The sequence below is a fragment of the Chiloscyllium plagiosum genome, chromosome 5 (assembly GCF_004010195.1).
Source record: "Chiloscyllium plagiosum isolate BGI_BamShark_2017 chromosome 5, ASM401019v2, whole genome shotgun sequence".
NCBI classification, from domain to species: Eukaryota; Metazoa; Chordata; class Chondrichthyes; order Orectolobiformes; family Hemiscylliidae; genus Chiloscyllium; species Chiloscyllium plagiosum.
In genome coordinates this window covers 79503134-79510369 of record NC_057714.1, presented here as the reverse complement: position 1 = coordinate 79510369, position 7236 = coordinate 79503134, and the positions used below count along the sequence as shown (strand labels likewise).

The 7236-nt window shown below is 42.6% G+C and overlaps 2 long non-coding RNA genes across 2 annotated transcripts in view; both read right to left on the bottom strand.

Moving 5' to 3' along the window:
* The window catches only part of LOC122550303, a 5916-nt gene extending 2054 nt beyond the window's left edge, over positions 1 to 3862 (bottom strand). The window contains exons 1-3 of the long non-coding RNA XR_006311803.1: positions 3797 to 3862; positions 3559 to 3692; positions 776 to 946 (exon numbers count right to left, since the gene is read on the bottom strand). This is a non-coding gene — a long non-coding RNA (uncharacterized LOC122550303). The remainder of the gene's footprint in view (positions 1 to 775; positions 947 to 3558; positions 3693 to 3796) is intronic.
* An 8-nt stretch (positions 3863 to 3870) lies between these two features.
* Positions 3871 to 5127, bottom strand: LOC122550302. The gene is made up of 3 exons (XR_006311802.1): positions 4759 to 5127; positions 4426 to 4527; positions 3871 to 3917 (listed from the first exon to the last, which is right to left on the bottom strand). It is a non-coding gene; the product is annotated as an uncharacterized LOC122550302 (long non-coding RNA).
* Positions 5128 to 7236: the final 2109 nt, after the last annotated feature.

Here is a 7236-nt window from a genome sequence, read left to right as displayed (position 1 = left end):
TAGGAACCCTCCAACCACAAGGGATGAACTCAGATTTTTCCAGTTTCCTCATTTCCCCTCCCCCCACCTTGTCTCAGTCAAATCCCTCGAACTCAGCACCGCCTTCCTAACCTGCAATCTTCTTCCTGACCTCTCCGCCCCCACCCCACTCCGGCCTATCACCCTCACCTTGGCCTCCCTCCACCTATCGCATTTCCAACGCCCCTCCCCCAAATCCCTCCTCCCTACCTTTTATCTTAGCCTGCTGGAAACACTTTCCTCATTCCTGAAGAAGGGCTTATGCCTGAAACATCGATTCTCCTGTTCCTTGGATGCTGCCTGACCTGCTGCACTTTTCCAGCAACACATTTTCAGCCCCATTCTACACTATACCTGCCACCTTAGCCATCTACTGTATCCATCTGCCACTCTAATCACCCCTCTTCTTACCACCTGCCACATTACCACTCCACTACATGGCAACCTGCTCATCTGCCAACCTATCTGTCTACGACCTTACCCGTGTTGGAAACTCAGTTTAAGACAATGTTGCAAATAATCTGGTTCACTCTCAGACTATGATCCTGAAGAGGAATGGGTGGAGAATCAGTGCCAGAGTACAGGCACATGGCATAGCTGAAGACAATGGCTTTGATCCTTCTACTGTTTAATTGGGTGGGATGGTGCTAATCTAATGCTGCATACTGGACAAATCTAATGCTGCATACTGGACAAAGCCAATGCCTTTCCTCTGTTGTCTGGTTGATGGGGACTGCCATTACCATTTCTCATCTACCTGATCACAGCTGGAGAGAATTTCCTTCAATTTCTTCTCATTCCCTCCTGCACCATTACCCCTGGATTCCCATTGGGTCCATTCTTGGCCTCCACCTGTTCCCATCAGGATGTTGCCTCTGCACCTCACGAAAACACCGAAATAAAACAAAGAACTGCAGATGCTGGAGATCTGAAACAAAAACAGAAATTGCTGCAGAAACTCAGTGAGTTTGCCAGCAGATGTCGGAAGAAAGCCGAGTTAACGTTTTGACAGGGCTGGTTTCCACATTAAACAAAGAGCAGCGGAAATGAAAACCGGAAGAACTGCTGATGCTGTAAATCAGAAACAAAAACAGAAATTGCTGGAAGACTCAAAAAGTCTGCAGCATCGGTGAAGACAAATCAGAGGTAAAATTTGGGGTCGAGTGAACAGCGGATGCCGGAGATCTGAATCACACTTAAAACAGAATTTACTGTAGGCCTCCATCTTTCTCCAGCAAGTACTGTTTTTATCCTTTTTCCCCTGTATGGTGATGACACCCATCTCGATGTCAGCGCCACACCTTTGACTTGCTCGTTCACTCTGATTTGTCAGGTGGATCGCCCCATCAGCCTCGGAAGAGCAGGAATTTTCTTCGTCACTTCAAAGTCAATGCCTCTTCGATTTGTGATATGTTTATCTCTGAAAAGTCAGTGAGACCTCGCTTTAGCAAATTGGTTGTGTAAAGGAACAAGTGATCATTATTACATGCAGTAATAACAGCAGTATAACCCTGGTTGACATTCCAGGTCCTGGGAGACAGGAAATCTACACCTAAAACAATTTTTAAAGAAGTTGTAACTACCTATTCTAATTTAAGTGCCTTCATTAACGTAAATCCCGTGATTTAATTCCGGATAAAGAGTTTTGCCCAAAACGAGCACAGGTCAGAAATTTAGCTTGGCTTATTCCCAATTTATTTAAAAAGACATTACATTAAACGTGTGCAGGTAGCAATTTAGCCGCAGTGCCGATCGCAAAGCGGGTCTCAATATCCACATCAGTGCTGCATGCCCTGCGGGACAGGGACGCATTAAATTAGTAACATCTAACCCCATTGTTGCTACTGGTTTTCATGGCAATAACTTTAAATATTTTCCTATTCTTTCAACCAAATGTGTTCCATGCACATTCATAGATCTGCAAGAACAATCTTTAGTAAACTAAAACATGGTCCTTTACAATCATTTGCTATAAATTTAGTATTTATGTTGTGTCTGTTTCATTGTGTTGTTTGGTTACAAAGAAAAAGAGTGACAGACTCAACTACTTTGTGGAAAAGAAGTCTGACTCTGTGTGGTCTGACGCGGTTGAGCCTGCGGGCGACACCTGCCGGAGAGACTGACAGACAGCGCAGTGCCCAAAGCTGGTACCTCGCTTCTTTTACCGGTTTTATAACCAATGTCGTGCTTGTCTACGCCATTCTGTCCAGAATCATGAAGGTCACGTTGTTAAAAACATGAAAACCCCTTTCAGCCCCCGCCTGGCAATGCCTGGAGAGCGGAAGGGAAAAAGCGCTGAGAATCCCAACACATGCGTTATTTCAAGCCAGCAAGGGGGCTGGCCGCTATTCATGTCCAGAAAACCGGGGCCTTCCATCTGAACGTTATGAATTATGCAGTCATTTCATATCGCTTCAGAGAGCCTTCAGCAATTAAATTAAACGTTAGATGGCATGATGTCCACGCTGTGCAGCCTTGACAAAGTAACATGCTTAAAATTACGAACAATTTACTCTGATTTCTCGGCATCTTCCGCTGTACGCATTATGAGATTTCAGCGCTGTCCAGGGAGTTACCCATTTCTACCGATTTCTTGCAGCGTTGCCTCATGTCTAGACAATAAACTGAGATACTGAATATACCAGACTTGGTTGGAGGCGTTTGCTGCACGCTGTATTAAGTGCAGCGTATTTATTGGCGCCTACTTTGATTCCTTCTGTCAAAGTAACCTTTTCGAAAACAAAAATGCCATGCATTTAACCTTAAGAATAATAGTGGCTCGGCATCTTGAGGCTGCAATAACCTCCCAAATTTATAAGGAAAGTATTAACTTAATCTAACAAAACTGCTTTCGAATATTTTAGTTTTGCTAGTCTGACTTGTTCCAGGCTGGCAACTGCACCTCAGCACTTTCTCTCCCTGTTAAAATCACAATTGTAAATTATTGGAGAAATGCAAATACTGGACTGATTTCATACAAGTATTATAATAACACGGGTAATTTCCCCTCCGAATCGTTCAACAATATCACAGCCTCTCAACTCCATCTCTTAGTCTCTAGTCTGTATTAAAGTCGTTTTAAAAAGACAGGCTGCCACCAAGGAAGTTAAAAATGGAGAAAATTTGGGAGCTTGTTATGGCAATCTCCGTCCTGTTTATGGGGAATATCCATTCTTTATGGAAACGCTGTAGAAGTTACCGTGAACCTAAATAGAAAATCATTTTAATTTATTGTAAATCGGTCTCAAATCATGTTCTCGGAATAACAGTACCGAATAGCGATAACAAATCCTAAACGCAACACCGTAGAAATGTTCTTGGGGGTCACTGGATCCGAAATATTAACCTTGATTTCTCTCCACAGATGCTGCCAGACCTGCTGAGCTTTTCCAGCAACTTCTGTTTTTGTTTCTGATTTACAGCATCCGCAGTTCTTTCGATTTTTAATGTAGAAATGTGGCACTGATTGAAAGTTTGATACTGAACCAATCGTTTAAATGCGTTAAGAAAGCACGGGCGATTCATCTATACTTAATTTACCTGCATTACTTAATGTAGAATTCATCAGACTGCAATCCATTGACTCAGTGGAAGGGAATACACCAAACTATCTGCGCGTTAATTCGATGAAATAGATAGGCTTTTCTAATGCAATCAAATTCCATGTTTCACATCTATATTAAAACGGAAATCGCTTTAGTAATTGGGAAGAAAAGATTGGCCCAATAGAGGCAACAATGAAAACCAAAAGAAACTAAAACTTTTGTGAGGCTCGTACTCTTTATGATATTATTCTTCCTTGCATGTGTCTCCCCCTAGCGATTTTTTCTCCCCCTAGTGAACCGTGTCATCCCCTCCGAGTGGACTGCGCTTCCCCACAGCAGTGTCTGGGTCTCCGCCTGTAATGTAGGAAAGACATAACTTAAGGTTATATTTAACATCCTTAGGTGTAATATGTTTTTGGGTAAAATTATAGCTGTTGAATGTGGCCTTTGTATATGTTTTAAAACATTTCAACCGACGCATTCACAGCTTCTAACCAATGAGGTTTTGAATTAATATTTTAAGATGTAATCTCTTTGGTGTCTGGCGCCCTCTGGTGGAATATGTATGGAAATTAACGTTTGGTTTTATACATCAAATAACAAAACCATTTCCACGGTTTCAACTGCTGAATTGCAATTGAAAATATCGAGTTCAAGTTTTTGTATTAAATTTCGAATGTTTGACCAGGCAAGATTTATTTGGAGTAGATTTCCCAAAGCAGTTTTAAATTTTGCAATTTTGCGTGCAAATGCATGTATTGAAATATAGTGCCATTTGCTTTTGAAACCCAAGTATCTATCTGAGTTCAAAGGTTACTAAAATGGTCCAGTTTTTGATTCATTCATAGAAGAAGGATTGCACCTGAAACGTCGACATCCCCATCTGATGCTGCCGGGCTTGCTGTGATCTTTCAGTCTCCTGACTGTCTACTTTGAATTCCAACATCTGCAGTTTTGTTTGTCTCTAGAAGGATAAGGGTAGCAGATACATGTGAACATTATCACTTATAAGTTCCTTTCCAAGTTACAGACCTTCCTCACCTGGAAACGGTTCATTGTTCCTCCACTGTTGTTAGGTCAAAATCCCAAACTCCCCCACCACCGAACCGCACTATGAGTATCACTACAGGAAATTGTCGGCATCGGTTTGACTTACCACCACTTCCTCAATGACAACTAGAAATGGCGAGCATACCTTCTGGTCAACAATTGGTCAATTTGAAGAAAATCGCACCCAGGTGATTGCTTCCCACACACTGTGGAGTGGTGACTCCTAATGGATCCTGATGTCAAGTCCCTAACGGAGAAGCCAAGACCATGTCCTATGTCTCCAGATCATTCAGCCAGGTTTCTGAATTACTTGTCTGGAAATATACGCAACACGGTACTGTCATTACGTTTTGGCAACATTTATGTTATTGAACATTTATGTCAGGGAGAAATGCTAACAGTTTGGCATGCATGAACTCACAATTTCTATTGTTTTTAGTGAGATCCAGTAGAATAATAGAGATGTACAGCATGGAAACAGACCCTTCAGTCCAGCCCGTCCATGCCGACCAGATATCCCAACGCAATCTAGTCCCACCTGACAGCACCCGGCCCATATCCCTCCAAACCCTTCCTATTTAAATACCCATCCAAATGCCTCTTAAATGTCGCAATTGTACCAGCCTCCACCACTTCCTCTGGCAGCTCATTCCATACACGTATCACCCTCTGTGAAAAAGTTGCCCCATAAGTCTCTTTTATATCTTTCCCCTCACACCCTAAACCTATGCCCTCTAGTTCTGGACTCCCTGACACCAGGGAAAAGACTTTGACTATTTACCCTATCCATGCCCCTCATAATTTTGTAAACCTCTACAAGGTCATCCCTCAGCCTCCGACACTGAACCTTTTCGAATGCCTTGCTGATGTCCATATAGATCACATCTACCGCTCTTCCCTCATCAATCCTCTTAGTTACTTGCTCAAAAAACTCAATCAAGTTTGTGAGACATGATTTCCCACGCACAAAGCCATGTTGACTATCCCTAATCAGTCCTTGCCTTTCCGAATACATGTACATCCTGTCCTTCAGGATTCCCTCCAACAACTTGCCCACCACTGAGGTCAGGCTCACCGGTCTATAGTTCCCTGGCTTGTCTTTACCGCTCTTCTTAAACAGTGGCACCACGTTTGCCAACCTACCTGTGACTATCGATGATACAAATATCTCAGCAAGAGGCCCAACAATCACTTCTCTAACTTCCCACAGAGTTCTCGGGTACACCTGATCAGGTCCTGGGGATTTATCCACATTTAACCGTTTCAAGGCATCCAGCATTTCCTCCTCTGTAATCTGGACATTTTGCAAGATGTTACCATCTATTTCCCTACAGTCTATATCTTCCATTTCCTTTTCCACAGTAAATACTGATGCAAAATACTCATTTACTAACTCCCCCATTTTCCGTGGCTCCACACAAAGGCCACCTTGCTGATCTTTGAGGGGCCCTATTCTCTCCCTCGTTACCCTTTTGTCTTTAATGTATTTGTAAAAACTCTTTGGATTCTCCTTAATTCTATTTGCCAAAGCTATCTCATGTCCCCGTTTTGCCCTCCTGATTTCCCTCTTAAGTATACTCCTACTTCCTTCTAAGGATTCACTCAATCTATCCTGTCTGTACCTGACATATGCTTCCTTCTTTTTTTAAACCAAACCCTCAATTTCTTTAGTCATCCAGCATTCCCTATACCTACCAGCCTTTTCTTTCATCCTAACAGGAATATACTTTCTCTGGATTCTCGTTATCTCATTTCTGAAGGCTTCCCATTTCCCAGCCGTCCCTTTACCTGTGAACATCTGCCCCTAATCAGTTTTCAAATGTTCTTTCCTAATACCGTCAAAATTGGCCTTTCTCCAATTTAGAACTTCAACTTTTAGCTCTGGTCTATCCTTTTCCATCATTATTTTAAATCTAATACAATAATGGTTGCTGGCCCCAATGTGCTTCCCCACTGTCACCTGAGTCACCTGCCCTGCCTTATTTCCCAAGAGCAGGTCAGGTTTTGCACCTTCTTTAGTAGGTACATCCACATACTGAATCAGAAAATTGTCTTGTATACACTTAACAAATTCCTCTCCATCTAAACCCGTAACACTATGTCAGTCCCAGTCTATGTTTGGAAAGTTAAAATCCCCTACCAAAACCACCCTAATATTCTTACAGATAGCTGAGATCTCCTTACAAGTTTGTTTCTCAATTTCCCTCTGACTATTAGGGGGTCAATAAGGTGATCATCCCTTTCTTATTTCTCAGTACCACCCAAATAACTTCCCTGGATGTATTTCCAGGAATATCCTCCCTCCGCACAGCTGTAATGCTATCCCTTATCAAAAATGTGCACCCTCCCACCATCTGGAACATTAAGCTGAGCCATGTTTCTGTAATTGCTATGATATCCCAGTCCCATGTTCCCAACCATGTCCTGAGTTCATCTGCCTTCCCTGTTAGGCCCCTTGCATTGAAATAAATGCAGTTTAATTTATTCGTCCTACCTTGACCCTGCCTGCCCTGAGTGTTTGACTCACTTCTGTTCTCAACTGTACCAGTCTCAGATTGACCTCTTTCCTCACTATCTCCCTGGGTCCCACCCCCCACTTAACTAGTTTAAATCATTCCGAGCA